At 34.9% G+C, this 21,934-nt stretch overlaps 1 pseudogene; it reads right to left on the reverse strand.

Moving 5' to 3' along the window:
• Positions 1 to 1,024: 1,024 nt before the first annotated feature.
• LOC110288881 (vomeronasal type-2 receptor 116-like) lies at positions 1,025 to 21,318 on the reverse strand (annotated as a pseudogene).
• Between the last annotated feature and the right edge of the window lie 616 nt (positions 21,319 to 21,934).

Genomic DNA, 21,934 nt, shown 5'->3' on the forward strand with positions numbered 1-21,934 from the left:
GTAGCAATGGGTAGTAATAAAATAGAAGGCTATACATGATTTTGGATTTTGATTGGATATTTTACACCAATATACAGAAAATTAGGTAAGTGAATATTAAATTGATAAAAATCAAATAAACAATTTATATCACAGAACATTACAAAAGTTCAAAATGAAAAAGGTGTGATGTCAGCAATTCTCAAATGAGTTGATTCACCAGAAATGTATATACTACATAATATATATGTAAATGTCTAAGTTTAAATGCATATGAGGGTATCTGGCTAACATACAAACACCTCAAAATGTCGAAAATATTGTCAAACTATAAGTATTGGCTCTTAGTAGATTGATCTGGTGGACTCAAATTTACTTTGGGTAATAAATTACATTTCTAAATGATCTATCAACGAAGTTAGTATGCAAAATATAATGCTTGGAACTAGACTGCTATAAAATTATAAAAATTTTCAATTAAATTATTAGAGGTGGTGGTTTCAATAGAAAAAAAATCCAAACCGTCAATTATAAATTACTTAAATGTTATGAGATCATTACATATTCTATTTTGTTCATTTTCAAATATATTTCGTTGAACATATAATAATTTAAACACTACTTGTATGGTAAAATTTTAGTATGATTAATTTATGTACATTAAAAATTAAATTCCAGTGGAATTTCTAAACTAAATATTATGTTATTTCTGGCAGAAGGAAGAATACTCATCAAGTTTAAAAAATTAAAACAATAAATAAAAAAGAAGAGTTTCTATCCAGAAAGGACTGAAACATTTGACATGATCCAGGAATGGAGCCATCAGGCCTTAGACTCAGAGCAGTTGAATCACCAGAGCAAAAGTGGTTGTCAAACGTGGAAAATAAATGTCTCTCACACTATAACAGTATAATATAGTTGGATAAAGGAATATAACATGATAAAATTGGATTCATCGTAGTATTGTATAAGATATTTTAGAATGATATATGAGTGATTCATTTTATGAAATTGTTAACATAAAAGCTACATTTATTTTTTTCAACTATATTGTAGGAAATTTCTTCTTTCTAGAGTATGTTTTCTTCCGCATATGAGTAAATGAATTTTTCTCTGGTCTAAACAAGATAATGTAACACTTGGGACCAAATATGAAGGCAAGGAGTGCTGTGCTGGAAGCCAAGATAGAGAATACTTCCATAGCCACCATGATCTTCCCTTTAGTGCTGTGGAAGACAGGAAGAAAAGTGATCCAGACACAGAAGAACACCAGCATACTGAATGACAGAAATTTGGATTCATTGAATGTATCAGGCAAATTTCTAGACAAGAAGGCCGTACTACTACTCCCAAGGGCCAAGAAGCAGAAGTACCCAGGAGAGAGTGGAAGGCAACAGCTGAGCCCTTATTGCACAAAATGATGATGTGTCCATATTCAGTATGAACATCTTGGTCAATGAATGGTGGAGAGGTTGTCATCCATATTCCTCAAAGAAGAAGCTGGATCAGGGAGCAAATAGGAATGATGTAGTTTGGACCCCTTGATAACATTAGCCACCTTACCATTCTCCTTGGAAAACTGACCTTAAAGGCAAGGACCACAGTAATAGCGTTGGCCAACACAGTGGCAAGAGCCATAGTGAAAGTAACTACAAAGGTAGTCTTCTGAAGGATGCAGGTAGCTGTGTTTGGCTGACCAATGAAATTCAAAGAACACAGGAAACAGGATGTGAGTGTGAGGAGCAAAATGTAACCAAGAGCTCAATTATTTGCCTTTACATTCAGAGTGTCTCTGTGTTTCACAAAGATGCCAGTAACAAAGAATGTGAGTGCAGATAAGCACAAAGCTATACTGGCTAAAGCCAACCCAAGGGGTCTTCATAGGCCAGAAAGCTCACAGATTTTTGGAAGCAGTTGTTCCTCTCTGTATTTACATAATGACCTTCTGGACACTTCACACACTGGTATTGATCATGTCAAAAATATAGGTTATCATGAAAAGAGGAGTCCATTACACGGTGATTCCTTTTATTATGAGACATTTTTAACTCCTAGGACTGTCAAGAAACCACTGTCTTTTGTTTTCTTAGGTACAAAGTAATACAGATAATAGTATGCGGAAGTTTAGATTGATAAACTGAACTTTGTTGCTTCCACATTAATTTCCACTTTTACCTTCACGTATAATATCATTTTATGAATTCTTTTATAAATAAAATTATCATGCACCTTCCTTTCCCTCAGTTTATTCTAACAACTCCTTCTGCTCTCTATCTCTTACTTTGACATTTTTATTGCCACTTTGTTCATTCAGTAGAGCCAATGTATGTACAATTGGGAATGACTTTACTGGGAAATTTGGGAGACTCTCAAGCCTTAACTTTTTGAAGAACAGTACTGTAGCTTTTCAGCTACTCAACAACTTTCAATAAATTACTTAAAAATCTTCTTGACTATTATTTAAATTTTAATAGATATGCCTTTATTCTCTTTATACACAATATTTTTCTGCCTTTACTGACATTAGTGTAACTCTTTTGAAAGTAACTATAATACTAAGCTACATAAGAAAAACCTACTGTTGCCTTGATAGTACTCATAATTCTCAAATCCTTCTTAATTTACACATGGAAAATCTAGATTAGAAGAAAAAGGTTTTGCAAAAATTTTCAGGTAATGCTTTCTTATACATGAATACTAAATTTACTTTCTTGTTTAAAATTCCTTATGTTTTGAAATTCTGTTCATTCTCTGATAGAATTTTTGGAATATACCTTATTACATTGTACAGTGCTTAAAATCATTCAGTATTATATTTCCTTAACATCTGAAGGAAGCACATATTTTCATTTATTATGAATATTTATAGAAACTATGAGGGAATTTTGAAATAAATATAATATTATGCCCTGGAACCTTTTAATATTTTCATTAATATTGTGATTAACTTTAAATAGATGCTCCAAGATTTATAAAATACATAATGTTGATATGATAGCTTGAATATACTTGACACAGATAGTGGCACTCTTTTGAATTGTGGCCTTGTTGAAAGAAGTATGTCACTGTGGAAGTCAGCTTTCAGACCCTCATACTAGATACCTGGAAGTTATTCTTTTCCAAGAAGATTTAACCTGATAATACAGAACTCTCAGCTCTTCCTGTTCCATGTCTGCCTGGATGCTGCCATTCTCCCAGCTTGAGGATTATTAACTGAACTTCTGAAACTGTAAGCCAGTCACAATGAAATATAAAAGTTGACTTTGTCAAAGTGATTGTTCACAGCAGTAAAACCCTAACTAACACACCAGATAGTGCCTGTAGTGAGATATTTGTTTGATTGATCTGATCATGGTTTTGGTTGGGAAAATGTGAGTTTTGAGATTTTGGGTTGATAAAGAGTAACATTCTTTAAATTAAGCTTAATGGGCCACCCTTGAATGAATATGGAAAACTTTGCTGCTAAGGTTGATTTTAACTGTGGAAGACTGGTTGTAGATGTTTCAGAAGAGAAGAATTTCAATAAGGTGCTGCTCTTGTTATATTTTGCTGATGGAGGTGTTTGTCTTTTGCCCTTTTGTAAAAATCCTACCTGAGAGTAAGATAAAGACATATATAATAACTAAATTAACACAGTAAGTCCCCAAAAGATGAACAGAGGCTTTGATATCTGATTAAGTCTCATGAAGAGCATTTTCATACAAGCATAGCAAGTCTAAAATGGAAAGACAGAAAACATATGGTTCAAGTAAAAACAAATGGGCACCAGGAAACGAAATGAAGATAGATGCTAGTTTCAAGGAGAAAACATAGTAAAAAGAGTGGTGATCTCTGTGCAAGATCTCACCCAACCAAACTATTGTTTGAATTTGCATTTGTAAAGGGGATAATTTGGAGTTTTAATAAGGAATGTAGTCTAGAAATAGACGACAAACTTGTGATCCATATGTTGAGACTGGAAGACACAGTCTTTTGACCTAGATGATGGATAAGTGTTCAGCCATGCCTCTTGGGTGCCTGGATCCTCTCACAGCTATACTTCCCACAGACCCCTGCCGAGAGATACATGGCCATTAGTCTTGTAGGCAATGTCACAAGATACTGGTATACTGTCTGCACTCTACCCTTATAGTCACCTGGCAACAACCAGGTACCCCAGTGTTACCTGGCAACTGTCAAGATAGTGCATCGCACTATAAAAAAGTTGCGTACCTGCTCCTCACTCTTACCTCTTATTTTCTTGTTCCCTTGCTCCCCCCCCCTCTGCCTTCCCTTCCCACCTGTCTTCACATGTCCAGTATATCCTGCCTCTATTTCCCTACTCTCTTCCTCTCTCTACCTTTCTGCAATTTACATGCTAAGACCATGGACTGCCTCTTCTCTTTGAGATCTAGTGTGCAGGAGCAATGGAGTACATTTTCCCCTAAAGAGCTGTGTTGTCTAACTTCCCACCAGAAAGCTTCCCTAAAGTTTAGTCAAGGCTTCCAGATAAGCAACCTCCCCACTGACCAAACTAAACATTCTCTTCTCTGTGGGAACACAGCTGGAGATCTCCTGCTGCCCTTTTCCTCAGACCTGGGTCAGAGTCTGCCCATGAGTTTCCAATCTGTTCTCAGCCCATCCATGACATAGAGCAGCATGTGGCATGTCTATGAGTGAGAATCTGTCATCCCTGGCCTCCTTGAAATCCAGGGCACCTAGAAATGGCTCTTCCATGGAACCCTATGACATCTGTAGTGGCTAGTAGTTGGGCCTGAATACAGCTGGTCAGTGGGGACCCCAAACTGTATCCTCCCTCACCCCAAAAGTGATACCTGCCCAGCAGTCCCATAGAGATGTGGACATTCAAATTTCAGGAATCTCACATCACCCAGTGGACCTACCCTGAGCAAATATTTTACCATACTTTTTTTCCTGCAAAGCAGATCCTTGAGTTTCAGGGCTGCCTGTGACAGAGCATGTTCAATGCAGGGAAAATCTTAAATCCACATGTGATATAGTACATATATTATATCTAAGTATTCTAGGGACAGAGCCATACAGATTTTGAGTTTAAAGCCAAATTACAGAGCAAGTCGATGGAGAGCCAAGCTTCTGCAGTTACAGAGTTTTAAAACAAAAGCTGCTAATAGAACAAAGGGGAGCCTTATTCCAGCCCCAGTAAGCAGCCAAACTCAGAATCATTGGCCATTCAGTTCTGGCTTATTAGTGAATAAGAATAAGAGACTAAAAGAACAATGGATGCTGGTTAGCTGGAGCTAGGAAATTAGCAATAATTAAGAATTGATCAGCATCACTGAGGGGAAATCATCTGTGAAGTCATTTCTGAGAGTAAAAAAGCTGTGTTCCAGAGATGGCCAAGGTTTTACATTGATCTGCAACTTGACTTGGTGTCACAGTTACCCAGGTATTACTGGATTTCAAATTATGAAAGGCTCGTGGAGAGTAACTGAGGCTTGGTACTATAAGAAGCCTTGAAATGGCATTGGAGATGTTAGAGCCTCAGTTGCAGTTCATGACCTAGGATTAGAGGAGTCATGCAATGAATTTGAGGCTTAGCATCATGAAGAGAGCCTATGAGAGGCTATTAGTAAAGCCTAGCTGAAATACAAGACCTAGTGCATTGGAGATGCCAACTGTATGGGATGATCAACACAATCATGAACATGAATAGAGTGGAATCATCAAGGGAATAGGCTGCTATAGAGAGCAGAGCTAGAGATATATGGCAATCCCTTTGAGGGAGCCTAGAAGATCATGTCTAGTTCCCTGATATTGAAAGAAGCAATAATGTTGAAGTAGCCTTGGAAACCACAAAATGTTAAATATTCCAGAGCCATGGGATATCTACTGTGGAAAGCTGCTAGCAGGAATTGGAACAAGCCCAGGACAAAAAAGTTTCTTGTACTCAACAAAGATGAAAAGGTAGTGAAGATCTGAAGATCTCTTTGATGTCAGACTTGGATATCCAGGGATGGAATTTGCCCAACTATTTTGTGTCTTGCTTAAGAGTTTGAAATAATCGCAAAAGAGACTTTGAAATTGGACTTTTATTTATGTTGTATTTTATAAAATATATGAATGTTATAGTTTGGACAAAATGTACTTTTTCATAAGGTTATGCCTAGCTATTGACTTCATAAACTCAAGTGGTTAAACATGCAAATGGAGCCCAGAGAGTGGAAAGTCCTAGTATTAATACACTTGGCCCAGGGTGTTCTAACGTATTGTTGAAGGTGTTGTGTGAGGGTGGGCATAGGTTTTAATACCCTTTTCTTATGTGCCAAGAAACCAGTCTTTTACTAGCAGCCTTCAGAAGAAGATGTAGGCTCCCCTCAGTCATGCTTGACAGGATGATGCTATGCTCCTACCATGATAATTGACTGAACCTCTGAACTGGTAAGCCAGTAAAATTTAAATATTGTCCCTATATATTTTGACTTTGTCATGGTGGTTTCATACATTAGTAAAACACCAAGACAGTGGATTGCATAATATTTCTATATTTCTAAAAAATGTAATTGACAACCAGAGTGTTAATTTTACTTCATCAAGAACATTGAATTGATATTTTAATTTATAATAGGTAATATTAACTTACTGTTTAACTTTCTATCAGTTATCTTTTTAGATTTACAGTGTTTAGCATTTTTTGAGCTACATATTGTTGTAAAATATAATGAATTAAAATACACTGACCAGATGTATTCTTAGTGTGTGAATGAAACTTTTTATGCATAAACAGGATACATTCAAGAATTCACTTATATATTCATGTTTATGTTTGTGTGTGTGTGAGGATTATGCTTGGTTAAAATTTTGAGAGGAAAATTTGTTATTATTTACCATTATTGAAATGTGATATTTGTATGAGCACTTTATAATAATCAGAAGTGTCCATTTGAAGTTGATAATTGTCTCAAAATTTGTGAAAAATTGTGTTTGAATTTTGTTGGAGATTGCAATAAAACTGGACATCGACTTTGGTTAGATGGCCATATGCACTATGTTAATTCTATGGATCTGCAAACAAGGGAGATGTTTTCATCTTTTGATAAGTTCCACAATTTCTCTCTTCAGAAACTTGAAGTTTGTGTCATACAGATCTTTCACATACTTAAAGCTACATGAAGTTGATGTTATTTGCATTTATTATGAATGGTAGTGTTTCTCTAACCTCTTTCTCAGACATTATTTTGCCTATGTGTAGGAAAGTACTGATTTTTTTGTGTTAATTTTGTATCCAGCTATATTCTTGATTGGTTATATCAGCTGTAGAGTTCTCTAGTAGAATTTTAGGGATACAGAGATGGGTGAATATACAAAATTCCATGAATGTAATCCACTACATAAAAAAAAATAACTCAAAGAAAATAATGTGGTTATCTCACGAGTAGCTGAAAAAGCATTTGATAATATACAATAAATATTCATGTTAAGAGTATTGGAGAGATCAGAATTTAAGGCCCTAATGAAACATAATAACTCAATATACAGCAAATCATTAGCCAATCTCTAATTAAATGGAGAGATACTTTTAGTAGTCCTACTAATAAAGGTACAAGACAAGGATGCCCATTCTCTAGTTATCTATTCAATATAGCACTCGAAGTTCTAGGTATAGCAGTAAGAAAACAATAATAGATCAAGGCAACACAAATTTAAAAAGATATAATCAAGTATCATTATTTGTGGATGATATATTAGTTTACATAAGCGACTTCAAAAAAATCTATCAGAGTCCTTCTACAGCTTATAAACAATTTAAGCAAAGTAGCTGGATAATAAATTAACTCACACAACTTATTAGCCATCCTCTACACAAAGGATAAACAGGATGAGAAAAAATTAGAAAGACAACACCCTTCACAATAGGCAGAAATATTATAAAATATCTTGGTGGTACTTTTACCAAGTAAGTGAAGCATCTATATGACAATAACTTCAAGTCTTTCATGAAAACAATTAAAGAAGACTTCAGAAAATTTAAAGACCAACCATGCTCATAGATTGGTAGGATTACCATAGTATACATGGCCATCCTACCAATAGCAATCAACAGATTCAATTCAATCCCTATCAAGATTCCAACACAGTTCTTCATAAACTTTGAAAGAACAATCCTCAATTTCACATAGAAAAGCAAAAAGCACAGCTTAGCATAAACAGTTCTTAACAGGAAAAGAACTTCTTGTGGAAATAACATCCCTGACATAGAGCTGTACTACAGAGCAATACTGATAAAAAAGAAAGAGAAATCATTGTATTGGTACATATATAGACAGGTCAGTAAATGGAATAGAGAAGAAGACACAGCCATAAGCCCACATACATATGGACACTTTTAATTTCACAAAGAAGCTAAAAACATACAATCCAAAAAAGGAAAGAAAGAAAGAAAGAAAGAAAGAAAGAAAGAAAGAAAGAAAGAAAGAAAGAAAGGAAGGAAAGAATAGAGGAAGGAAGGAAGGAAAGAAGGAAGGAAGGAAGGAAGGGGAGGGGAGGGGACGGAGGGAGGTGGGAGGAAGGAAGAAAGGAGGAAAGAAAGAAAGAAAGAAAAAAAGAAAGAAAGGAAGGAAGGAAGAAAGAAAAAAAGAAAGAAAGAGAAAGAGAGAGAAAGAATGAAAAAATAAAAATAAAAAAGAAAGCATACTCAATGAATGGTGCTGTTCTAATTAACAGTCTGTATTAAGAAATATAAAAACAGGTCAATATTTATAACCTTTCAGAAGACTCAAGTCCATGTGGATCAAGAAACTCAGCATAAACCAGAGAATTAACAACAGACAAATCTCTAAAGGCTAAAAAGCACTTATTGATTAATGAAGTACAAATCAAAATGACGCTGAGATTCCAACATATACCTATTAGAATGGCTGAGGCCAAAAACTCAGGTGAGAGTACATGCTGGCAAGGATGAGCAGAATGTCGAACACTCCACTATTGCTTTTGGGATTACACACTGGTACAACCACTCTTGAAATCACTCTTGGAGTTCTTCAGAAAATCGGAAATAGACCTACTTGAAAACCCAGCTATACCACTCTTGGGTATATACCCAAATAGTTCCCACAGGGACACATGCAATGCTATGTTCACAGTGGCCTCCTTTGTAAGAGTCAACAGCTGGAAGCAACCCAAATGCCCTATAATGGAAAAAAAATGGATACAGAATATGTGGCACATTTACACAGTGGAATATTTCTCAGTTACTAAGATCAAGGGCATAAGGACTTTTGAAGGAAAATGGATCTAAGTATAAAATATCAACCTGAGTAAGGAACACAGTCCCCAAAAAATACATCACATGTACTCTCCTAATAAGTTGATATTAGCCAAAAAGCACAGATAACCTTGGATAAACCTGCAGAAATTAAGAATCTTAAGAAGCACAAAGGTCAAAGTGGAGATGAAATCACAGAATAAGGAATTGTGGGAGGGTTGCCACAGAGAGGGTACCATTACTGGATTGCAAATAAATAAATAAATAAATAAATAAATAAATAAATAAATAAATAAGTTAAAGATGGTATGTGCTTACAGATATAGAGAATTTTTTTCATTTCCATAATAGCAAGAAGCATAGAAGCAGCCAGGGAGAGATTAGATCTCATGGAAACACAAATTAAATGCTTAAATCCTGATTAGAAGGCAGCAGCAGGAAAAAGAAAAAAATAGAGATCAGATGTCACATGGACATTTAAAACCTAAAACCAGTTCCTGGCAGTACACCTCCTCCAAAAGACCAAAATCCCTAATTTTTCCTAACGGGTCTAGTATCTAAATAAAAATTTATGTAAAACTCTAATCCAATAGATGCCAGAAAGTTACCAAGACCTTCAGAGTACAGAAGATTGCAAAATAATATTTTCTGAACACAGAGAAAATGTTCCCATGAATTCATATCACATGAGAAACTGTATTAGATGCATACTGGTTTAACACGGACAAATTTCAGCACAGATATTGGAGATAGCCATGAAGACACCCCTATCTCCAGAAAATGAGGTATTAGCAATTGATAGCTACTGGGAGGATAATCAGTTTTCCTTTTCAGTGTACAGGACCTGGTTGGTTAACAACCTTTAAGTGGCATTCACAAATGTAACTATACATGAGTATCCTGAAGTGTATTAGATTTTTTTTATTCCTACAATAAAAGTTAGTAAGGCTGCAATAAATCTAGGAAGAGTTTGAGTGGTGAATGTGATAAAAAAAATTGTATAAAATTATGAAATAAGTAAAAATGAGAAATAAGCTGTTATTGTTCCTTATGAAGATTCAAAAGGTCTGAGCCTTCAATGGCTCTTAAAAATCATTAAAATGCATTTTGAAAGATTATCTTTGATACTTTATTAATACATGTTAAGTAGTACTCTGAAATGAAAAGCATAGAAAAGTACAGGAAAGTATATTGTGTCTACAAATACTAGAATTGGCACTGGATTAAAGATATAAATGAAGAAGGATCTTTAATGAATGTGTTGAGCAATTTAAAGTGGTTGGTGATAAATATGACATTTCATGTCCTTTAAAGAAGAAATAAAATGTTCATATATGACTTCTACTCAGATCTTTTTCACTTGCTAGCACATTGTTATCCAGTAGAAAAACAAAAAATTTCCATAATATCTATATATACCTGTCTCATTAGAAATCTCACTGTCTGCACATGAGTACACTTGTAGTAGCAGATGACCTTGCCCTCCAAGGTTACATTCCTGAATCCAGGCCTACAATTCTCACTGCACACTGACTGAGAAATTCAGACCAACTTCCCTTATGGACATTGATGCAAAATTACTCAATAAAATTCTTGCAAAATGAATCCAAGAACACATCAAAATGTTCATCCATCATGGATAAGTAGGCATCCCAGTGATGCAGAGATGGTTCAATATATTGAAATACATCAAAGCAACCCACTATGAAAGAAAAACAAACAAACAAAAAAAAAGATATGATGATCTCATTAGATTCTGAGAAACCATTTGACAAAATCTAACACCACTTCATAATACAAGGGTTGGAAAGATCAGGAATTCAAGGCCCATACCTAATCATATTAAAAGCTATATACAGCAAACCAGTAGCCAACATCAAATTAAATATATAGAAAATTAAGCAATCCCACTTAAATCAGGAACTAGACAAAACTGCCCAATCTCTTGCTACATATTCAATATAGTACTTGAAGTCCTAGCCAGAGCAATTAGAAAAAAAAAACATATTGGAAAGGAAGAAATCAAAATATCACTATTTGCAGATGATATGATAGAATGATATTATCCATAAATGACCCGAAAAATTCAACAAGAGGATTCCTACACCTGATATACAACTTCAGCAAAGTGGCTGGATTTAAAATTAACTCAAACAAATCAGTAGCTTTCCTCTACACAAAGGATAACCAAGCTGAGAAAGAAATTAGACAAAAAACACTATTTACAATAGTCACAAATAATATAAAAGACCTTGTTGTGACTCTAACTAAACAAGTGAATGATCTCTATGATAAGAAATTCAAATCTCTGAAGACAGAAATTGAAGCATATATCAGAAGGTAGAAATAACTCTTGAGCTAATGAGTTGGAAGGATTAAAATAGTAAAAATGGCCAACTTGCCAAAAGGAATCTACAGATTCACTACAATCCCCATTAAATTTCCAACTCAATATTTCACAGAGTTAGAGCAATTTGGAAATTCATCAGAAATAACAAAAACCCTAGGACACTGAAAACTATTCTTAACAATAAAATAACTACAGGTGGAATCACCGTCCCAGACCAAAAGTTGTACTACAGAGCAATTTTGTGCGAAAAACTGCATAGTATTAGTACAGTGACAAGCAGGTAGATAAGTGGAATAGAATTGAAAACCCAAAAAAGAACCCAAATACCTATGGTCACTTGATGTTTGACAAAGGAGCTAAAATCATTCAGTGGAAAAAAGAGACCATTTTCAACAAATGGTGCTAGCTCAAATGGCAGTTAGCATGTAGAGGAATGCAAATTGATCCATTGCTCAAAACCAAGTAGATGAAGGAACTCCACATAAAATCAGATACACTGAAACTAATAGAAAAGAAAGTGGGGAAGAACCTCAAGCACATGGGCACAGAGGAAAATTCCCTGAACAGAACGCTAATACCTTATGCTCTAAGATCAAGAACTGAAAAATGGGACATTGTAAAATTGCAAATCTTCTGTAAGTCAAAGGACATTATCAGTAGGACAAAACAGCAACCAACAGATTAGGAAAAGATCTTTATGAATCCTATATCTGATGCAGAGCTAATATTCAATATGTACAAAGAACTCACAAAGTTAGACTCCAAAGAACCAAATAAACTTTTAAAAAATGGTGTACAGAATCAAACAAAGAATTCTTAAATGAGGAATTCTGAATGGCGAAAAGAACCTAAAGAAATGTTTAACATCTATAGTACTCAGGGAAGTGTAAATCAAAAAACCCTGAGATTCTACCTCAAATCTGTCAGAATGCCTAAGAATAAAATCTCAGGTGACAGCAGATGCTTACTAGGTTGTGGAGAAAGAAGAGCCCTCCTCCATTGCTGATGCAAAGCAATGCAAAGCTGATTGCAAGCTTGTACAACCACTCTGGAAATCAGTCTGGCAGTTCCTCAGAAAATTGTACATAGTACCACCTGAGGACCCAAAAATAGCACCGATGGGCATATTTCCAGAAAATGCTCCAACTTATAATAAGGACACATGCTCTACTATGTTAATACCAGCCTTATTTATAATAGTCAGAACCTGGAAGATCCCAGATATCCATTAACAGAGGAATGGATACAGAAAATGTGGTACATTTATACAATGGAGTACTACTCAGCTATTAAAAACAATGAATTTATGAACTACTTAGGTAAATACATGTAGCTGGAAGATATCATCCAGAACGTGGTAACACAGTCACAAAAGAACACACATGATATGCACTCACTGCTTAGTGGATATTATCCCAAAAGCTCAGATTACTCAAGAAACAAATCCCAAACTGAATGAAACTCAAGAAGGAAGATCAAAGTATGGGTACTTCAATCTGTCTTAGAAGGGGGAATAAAGTACCCATGGAAGGAGTTAGAGACAAAGCATAGAGCAGAGACTGAAATTATGACCATTCAGAGTGCCACACCTTGGGATCCATCCCATATACAATCACCAAACCTAGACACTATTGTGGATACCAACAAGTGCTTGCTGAAAGTAGCCTGATAGAACTGTCTTCTGAGAAGCTCTGCCAGTGCCTGACAAATACAGAAATGGATGTTCACAGCCATCCATTGGATGGAACACAGGGTCCCCACTAAAGGAGATAGAGAAAGGACCCATGGGGCTTAAGGGGTTTGCAGTACCATAGGAGCAACAACAGTATGAAGTAACCAGTATGCCCAGAGCTCCCTGGGACTAAACCTCCACAAAGAGTATGCATGGTGGGACTCATGGCTCCAGATTCATATTAGGCTAGGACAGCCTAGTTGATCATCAATGGAAGGAGAGACCCTTGGTCCTTTGCAATATCTATGCCCCATTGTAAGGAAATGCCAGTGCCAGGAAATAGGAATAGGTTGGTTCCTGAGCAGGTGAAGGGACAAGGGATTTTAGTAGGGAAAACCGGGAAATGGGATAACATTTGAAATGTAAATAAAAAAATCTAATAAAAAAGAAGAAATTAAAAGCCAGGCAATATGGCACACTCCTTTAATCCCAACACTTGGGAGGCAGAGGCAGGCAGATTTCTGAGTTCAAGGCCAGCCTGGTCTACAGAGTGTGTTCCAGGACAGCCAGTGCTACACAGAGAAACCCTGTCTCGAAAAACGACCAGAAAAACAACAACAACAAAGAAGAAAAAAAGAAGAAATGAAAAATAATTATATAGAAATTAAAAATAATTATATATGACTCTACTCAGGTCTTCTTTACTCAGGTCTTTTTTCATTTCTAATGTATTTAAGAACCTAGATGTCTCTCAACAGAATAATGGATACAGAAAATGTGATACATTTACACAATGGAATACTACCTAGCTATTAAAAACAATAGATTTATGAAATTCCTGGACATATCGATGTATCTGGAGGATATCATCCTTAGTGAGGTAACCCAATCACAAAAGAAGTTATTAGATATGCACTCATTGATAAGTGGATGTTAGCCCAGAAACAGAACACCCAAGTTGAATCCAGTGGAGAAATATGAAATTTTCCATAATATCTGCATTTACCTGTCTCATTAGAAATCTCATTGTCTCCACAAGAAGTGCACTTGTAGCAGCAGATGGCCTTGCCCTCCAAGGTTACTTTCCTGAATCCAGGCTTACAACTCTCACTGCACACAGATTGGGGAATCTGAAAAGAATGAAAAGAATGTTATCTAATGCTTTGTGTATTATGAAAAAAAAAACATAAAAACAGTTTTTGAAGGTCATATACAGAAGGAAGAGTTATTTAAAAGATCCTTTGTAGTAATAAGGAACGAGTAAATGGTGGTAGTTACCATAAAGTCACAGATTCCAGGAAAGCAAGAGACTCCCAGGATTCATTGATAATGACATTAGCTTTTATATACCTCATAAATAGTAGAGATAACCCGTTGAGGCCATATCCCCAGGTTAGGCAATGCCTGGGATGAATGATGGGGGCATTAAACCATTTCAAAAATATTAACCCAGAATTGCTCCTACCTAAAGAAAATACAGGGACAAAGAGTGGAACAGATTCTGAAGGAAAGGTAATCCAGAGACTGCCCCTTCCAGGGATCCATAGATATGCAACCTCCAATCCCACACATTATTGTTGATGGCAAGAATTGCTTGCTAACTGGGGATAGATATAACTGTATCCTGAGAGGCTCCAGTAGTGTCTTACCAATACAGATGAGGATGCTTGCATCCAACCACCTGAGTACAAGGAGTCAAGGAGTCAACACTGAGTCAGCACCCAGTCAAGGAGTTAAGCACTGAAGAAGGTGAATGCCTTTGGGACCCCATAGTAAAAACAATATCAATGCAGTGGAATCCCCAGACCTCCCAGGGAGTAAACCATCAACCAAAGAATACACATGGATAGATCCAAGGCTACAGCAACATAGATAGGAGAGAATGGCCTTATCTGGCATTAATTGGAGGGGAGGCCCTGGGTCCTCTGTTGGATTGATTCCTGGAATGCTAGCTATGGCAATGAGGCAGGAGTAGGGAGGGGGATGGGAGCAGCAGCAAAAGTGAAGCCAGGGAAGAAGGAAGGAATAGGGTATTGATGGACTGGAAACAAGGAAGGGAGATATTTGAAATGTAAATAAATGAAGTAACCAATAAAATTTTTTAAAAGATACTTAAAAAACAGTAAACGATTATGACCTGGAGAAGGAATAAATTTTAAAATTCTAATCTGAGAATTATCATAGTGTGAAAATATTTGGAACCTTAAAGTATTAAGGGCAATTTTTTGAAACATTAGGGATTAACAACATGATATAGGAGTCAATGTGATCCATCTAGTCTAATACTATCTTTCTATTTTCTGACACCTATGTTGAGCATCACAATTTCAACCATTACTGTGAATCTTGACTTTCAATTTGAGGGGATTTATAATTACCATGGAAGCAAAAATCATGAATTTGTACATATGCGTATTTGATAAAACATATAGATAAAGCTAAGGCGAAAAGCTACAGTTGAATTTTGAATGTCATTATTTATTTTACAAATGTCACAATTGCAAGGAAGATAGAAAAGATTTAAAGTAGTCAATGCTTTCTGCATCCAGAGAATATCATATCATCGGCACCATCTTACATGTGTAAATCATGTATTTTAAAATATGACACTCCTCACCCTCAAATTGTTCTGTTAGTACTTTTAAGTTATTATTAAACATTGGATGAGGTAGGACATATTGAGAATCAAAGAACAATTAAGGGATGCTAATGAAGTTCTTATATGGTATTATGAAAGAAAAATATTCCATATAGGATAAAGCATCTGAATGCTTATTTCTGTTTTTGGTGACATTATATATTCACCAAAATTGCAGGGGAATTTATTTTCTGATAACATTATGGCACAGTGGTTTGGAATTTGTAGATTCTGATAATTCAAGAACCATAAAAACCTTTATTCTTTCTTATAAAACAAATATTTGGTCATTTTTCTGACTATACATTAAAAAAATAAATGTGATATTGTTTTGTGACATTAATCCCAAATGAGATTTTTATAGAGTACATTAACACATGAGGCAGTTGGAGATGAAAATGTCCTTTAACATTGTTTCACACCCCTAATTATTTACAAATGGAGAAAAACAAATCTTCATGTGAGTTAGCAGTGGAGGACTTATTGAAGACTATATAATTCCATTTATCTGATGCAAAAAAAATCAAAAGCCAGTATACTAGAATTACTTTATGCTATTTTACACTGATAATCAAAGTGTCATGGAATTTGAGCCAAGCATCACTATATTTGAAAACATAATTGTGTTATTAATATAGGCACTAAGCATTTAGATAATATATGACACACCTCTGAAAATATTTCTGGCCATTGTATCATCTGTTCAGATAAAGATAACTGTTGACCCTGTGAAGCATTTGCAGAAAATGATCCTATTTTCAATTTCAATCCAAGGCCCTTTAGTAAATTTCAAAGGTTAAGAATGTCATACTCTGTATCTATTGTCTGTCCACAATCTAAATACCTTTTGTCTTTCACTTCAGTGTCCTTCAGGAATCTGTTAAGCTTAAAAAAAATAAAAATTTATATTTAACTGTGCACAAGGGGCAGAATAAAACATTGGTTTTGGAACATGTCTTATTGTTCTTAAATTCTGGTGTGAACATCAACATTAATGAAGATTCCATTAATGATGACTAAGTGAAAACCTAAGTGTTCAGAATACCATTATTATTGATCTTCAAGTGAAAATAGAGAACCAACCTCAAGTAAGCAATCAATAACAACTGATTTATGAAAATATCAACTTTTTAAAACCTAACAAGACTCATTTGCATTTAGAATATGTCTAGAATTTGATTAAAAGACATTATTTCTATATGAACCAACCATCATTGTTTCACTTAAGTGTTCCTGTTTTAATTTCTCTTGTAACAAATATATTAAGCAATGAGTATATTAATTGCCTCTATTACTGTAAGAAGGCTGTACAGCTAGATATCAATGAAAAGAACTTAATTTTGACTGAGCATATTTGCTCCTGGTATCTTACACACTATTTCCCAACATCATTCACTTGATATGTTATCTTGACTTCTAGGGAAGATTAGAAACAAACAATTCTTGATACTGGACAAGATAAATGAATTTTACAATACCTAAGTTAGTGTTGGTGCAAATCTCTTATGCCAGAGTGCTGACAATAAAATACAGTAAAAAGGTGATTTCCTGCCATGGAAAGAACACTATCCCTTTGCCATTTTCATATGGTTGCATTTGAAGTTGCTGAAGTCTCATCTCATGGAGGCTGTGAGAAACAGCATACTCACCATTGTAAATACTAGAGCTCTCTTCATTCATTGCCTCATCAAATATGTGATGAGGGAATACATCCAAGGAAGCATTGGTTTGACAGTTGTCAAAAACATTGCAATTAATGTCAGAAAATGAGCATTTGAAAAACAAATGCCACAGCTTAGGAAGATAAATGTCCTCTGGGTATTTATTAGGATTAACTGTTTCAATAAATTTGGTAAACTCAAAATTCTCTCCATAATTGTGCTTAAAAATTAGGCTTCCATGGAATGAGTCTAACATGAAATAGTCAGCTCTGTCAATAACATGATGTTCAATGTTCATGATCCAGACATTGTGTGTTAATAAGCTTTGTTCAATATTCCTCATTACACCTTCTAGTGAATCAACATCACCATAAACAATTGTTACATTTGTCTCATCCATATGTTCCCAGAATTTGGCAAAATGTGAAGTCCATTTGCAGGGATCATTTTTAAAAAAGCTAGGCAGATGCCTTTTCTCTCCATCTCCTCCCTAAAATCTGATACAATCTTATTTCCTTTGTGGTCATCAGGGAGTATGAGAACAACCCATGACCACATAAATGAGCCATCAATGAAACAATGGCAAGTGAAAGACATGTGTCCTTAGGGGCCATCTGGTAGAGAGAAGGATACTGACTGTGGTCTCTTAATAAAGGATCATAAGGTCCAAAGGTAATCTGAAGTAAATTGGATAAAAGAGAAAGAATATAACATCAATCAAAATTTCCTCCCTAAAGCAATAGAAGACAGGAGAATATTTTAAAGGGTCATTGCAGTCACTACATTTAACAGAATTTTTTTTAGGCCTGTAAGTCTCAAGGACTTAGGATTTCATTTACTACATTAAATCTTTATTTTACAAGGAAGAGAAAACAGAATTTAACTCCATGTTCTGAGTATTTCTTTGATGTTTTGATAATTGATCAATTACTCTTTCAGTTTAAAGACAGCTCTAATATGAACAAAGAGAAGTGACTCTCAGTTCCCACAATCCAAATTTTCTCACCTGTGGAAATTTAAAGAGTTGAAGCAATGTCCCTATTTGGGAAGATGTTATCCATGATGTTCCTGTGAGTACTGCAGTGAAATTTCTCTTTTTACAATTGTAATTAGGAAAATACTTTCTATGCACAAGACCTGTGAGCCAAATAAAAGCATTATCAAGAGTGTACTTCTCAGTGAATCTGACATTGTAGAAATCAAATCCAAGAGATATGTTGGGTAACAGATTGGGATTCCTATTGATCTCCTCAATTGAAAATTGCAGAGCAAGAATATACTTGTAGTTATTAAAGTTATACCTGTTAAAGTGGCATAAAATCACATAAGAAGATGACCAAATTTACTACACCCATTTACATATTTAAGACAGTACATTATATAGTTTAATTTTGAATCTATAAAATATGTAATTTAATTTCTTAAACATGACCAAATGCATTAAATTAGGTAAATAGCTTTAGGTAAGCTCCTTTACCATTACTAGCCATTATTTATATATTTTCAAAGAATATATTATTTGTAGTACATAGATTGATTGTTTACACATTCTGTTTATAAGTCAGGAATTATTTACCCCCAAAGAGCACATCTGTTGGAATGTAGATCATTGGCCTTCTGCAGTCTTCACATATAAAAACCCTCTATTTTAATTATCAACTTAACAACTTTTTAAAAACAGATTTTAAATAATATCTAAAGTTCATTTCTTTGCATGTGACCCTGGTAGCTATTTTTCTCATATAATTTTTTGAGTATAACAGCATGAAATTACTAGTGTCATATAAAGAAACAGAAAAGGCTGCTTCTGTATCTGAATAGATGACATTAAATGAGTACAGTGCCTTGACATTTGCATTGTTATCATTGTGTATATTATGGTGTTTGTATATGAGACTGTTTGAATGTATGTCTCTTAGAGCATGCAGTTGTATATAGTTCAGAAAGAATAAATTCAAATCAAGAAAACACAAGTTTGATTCCTAACTATTCACTTTACTTATAGTATATTATATTTGTTTATGTATTTCTGTATTAATACACTAATACATTTATGCATTTCATTCATTTAATGCTCACTTGCTTGCTTCCTTTACTCAATAACTCTGTATATATTAGTGGACTGTATGTTGTTGTGTATATCAGACTGATAATGAACTCAGAAACACCTACCTGTCTCTTTTTCCAGACTACACAGAATAAAGGCTTGCACCAGCATATCTGCCTGATGAAATTCTTAGTTTTATTTCACATATGCCTAGATCTCTACACAGCAAACCTATAGAGATTCTCTTGATTCTCTCTCATATACTCCATATAATCACGGGATTAAAGGCATATACTCATATTCTTTTGGGAGCTATGAACTCAATAACTCACACTTGCCTTGTTCTACTCTCTGAAACGAATCTTTATCTGTTTAATAATATCTTTTGTGGAAAAAAATACATTTTACTCTCAAAGGCCAGAAATACATACCAACAAAATAATATTACTTAATATATCTGTCAAAGTCAGTTGATCACAGAAAAAAAAAACTTTCATTAAGGTTTCATTGTATAAATATTTCTTCTCCCACAATACTTAAAATGTTAGGGCTGGTGAGATGGCTCAGTGGGTAAGAGCACCCGACTGCTCTTCCGAAGGTCCGAAGTTCAAATCCCAGCAACCACATGGTGGCTCACAACCACCCGTAATGAGATCTGATGCCCTCTTCTGGTGCGTTTGAGGACAGCTACAGTGTACTTACATTAAATAAATAAATAAATAAAAAAAAAATGTTAGGTCAAAAGCAGTGGAAATAAATTAAGAATCAGAGGATAAACATAACCTTAGGGAAAAAATGAAATCTCAACACAGGAAGAAAGCTATATTTATGAGCTCCCATTAAATATAATAACATGAAATGAACTGTGAATCTTCAAGTGAATCAAACACAAGCAAGCAAAATGGAGTTTGGCTTCACGCTGAAACCTGATGTACAATCCCTATCTAAGATGGAGTTCTTCTTAGTGTTTTATTGATGTGAGGAGCCACAAAGAACATGGATTTTCTCATACAGAAATCATTTAATGGCAGCTGGCTTACAGTTTCAGAGTTTTAGTCTATTATTGTCATGTTGGGAACCATGACAGTATACCTGCATAAATGTTCTTCAAAATTATCTGAGTGCTATATATCTTAATCCACAGGCAGAAAAAGTAGAAATTAGGGCACACTGGCTAGACTTGTTCTTCTCAATAGTTAAATCCCACCACCAGAGTGACACACTTCCTCTAACAAATCAGTGTTTACTCCAACAAGGACACACATCCTAACTGTGCCACATATTATGGTCAAAACATCTATACAGAATAGTCTTTGGGGCCATTCCTGTACAAACTACTACATTTCATTCCCTGACCCTGATAGGATTGTAGCCATACAATAGTTCATAATGTATTTAGTCCACGTTAATTTCCCATACCCTAAAATAACCTCAAGTTTGTTTGAAGGACAAATTCAACGACTTTTCTGAAATTTATGCTACCATGCAATGTAAAATCCTGAAAAATAACAATTAAAATGTAGATCATATACTTCCAACATATCATGGCACAGAATTTACAATATCATTTCAATTTTGAGATAAAAGAACATAGTCAGGAAATACTGTACCAAAGCAAGACAGAAAACAAGTTGAACAAACTACAAACTCTGCACCTCCATGTCTGATATCAAAATGTGCATTACATCTCCAATTCCTTTCATCTCTAACTGACATCGAAATAGTTCTTTATCTTTGGCTTTATCCATTCTCGGTTAGCAGTTCCCCTGGACAGTTATATCACAGCTCTTGAATCTTCAACATCATGAAGCATTCCAGGCTTCTACTTTGGAGTTTGACATAATGGCTATTCTAATTCTCCATGCACAGATATCCCTTATATAAGCCTGGCTTTAACTGATGTACTTATTTACAGAGAATGAAGCCAGAATGTCTTTCTTTAATACTTGACTCTTAGTGCCATAACCACATGTCAGAACCTGTTAAGGTATGTTCCATGCTAGGTCAGTAACATTGTTCCCTTGAAAAATTAAATCTTTGCCAGTTTTAACTTCTTGTTTTACTTCACTTTGTAAATGTATGTATGTATATATGTATGTATGTATGTACGTATGTATGTATGTATGTATGTTATGTATGTATGTATTTAAAAAAAATAACATTTTTAATTAGGTATTTTCTTCATTTAGATTTCAAATGCTATCTCAAAAGTCCCCCATACTCCCCCACTCCCCTACCCATCTACTCCCACTTCTTGGCCCCAGCTTTCCCTGTATTGAGGTATATAAAGTTTGCAAGATCAAGGGGACTCTCTTCCCTATGATGGCCAAATAAGCCATCTTCTGATACATATACAGATAGAGA

Source organism: Mus caroli, unplaced genomic scaffold (assembly GCF_978045245.1).
Source record: "Mus caroli unplaced genomic scaffold, Mus_caroli_1 scaffold_18, whole genome shotgun sequence".
In the NCBI taxonomy this organism is placed as follows: Eukaryota; Metazoa; Chordata; class Mammalia; order Rodentia; family Muridae; genus Mus; species Mus caroli.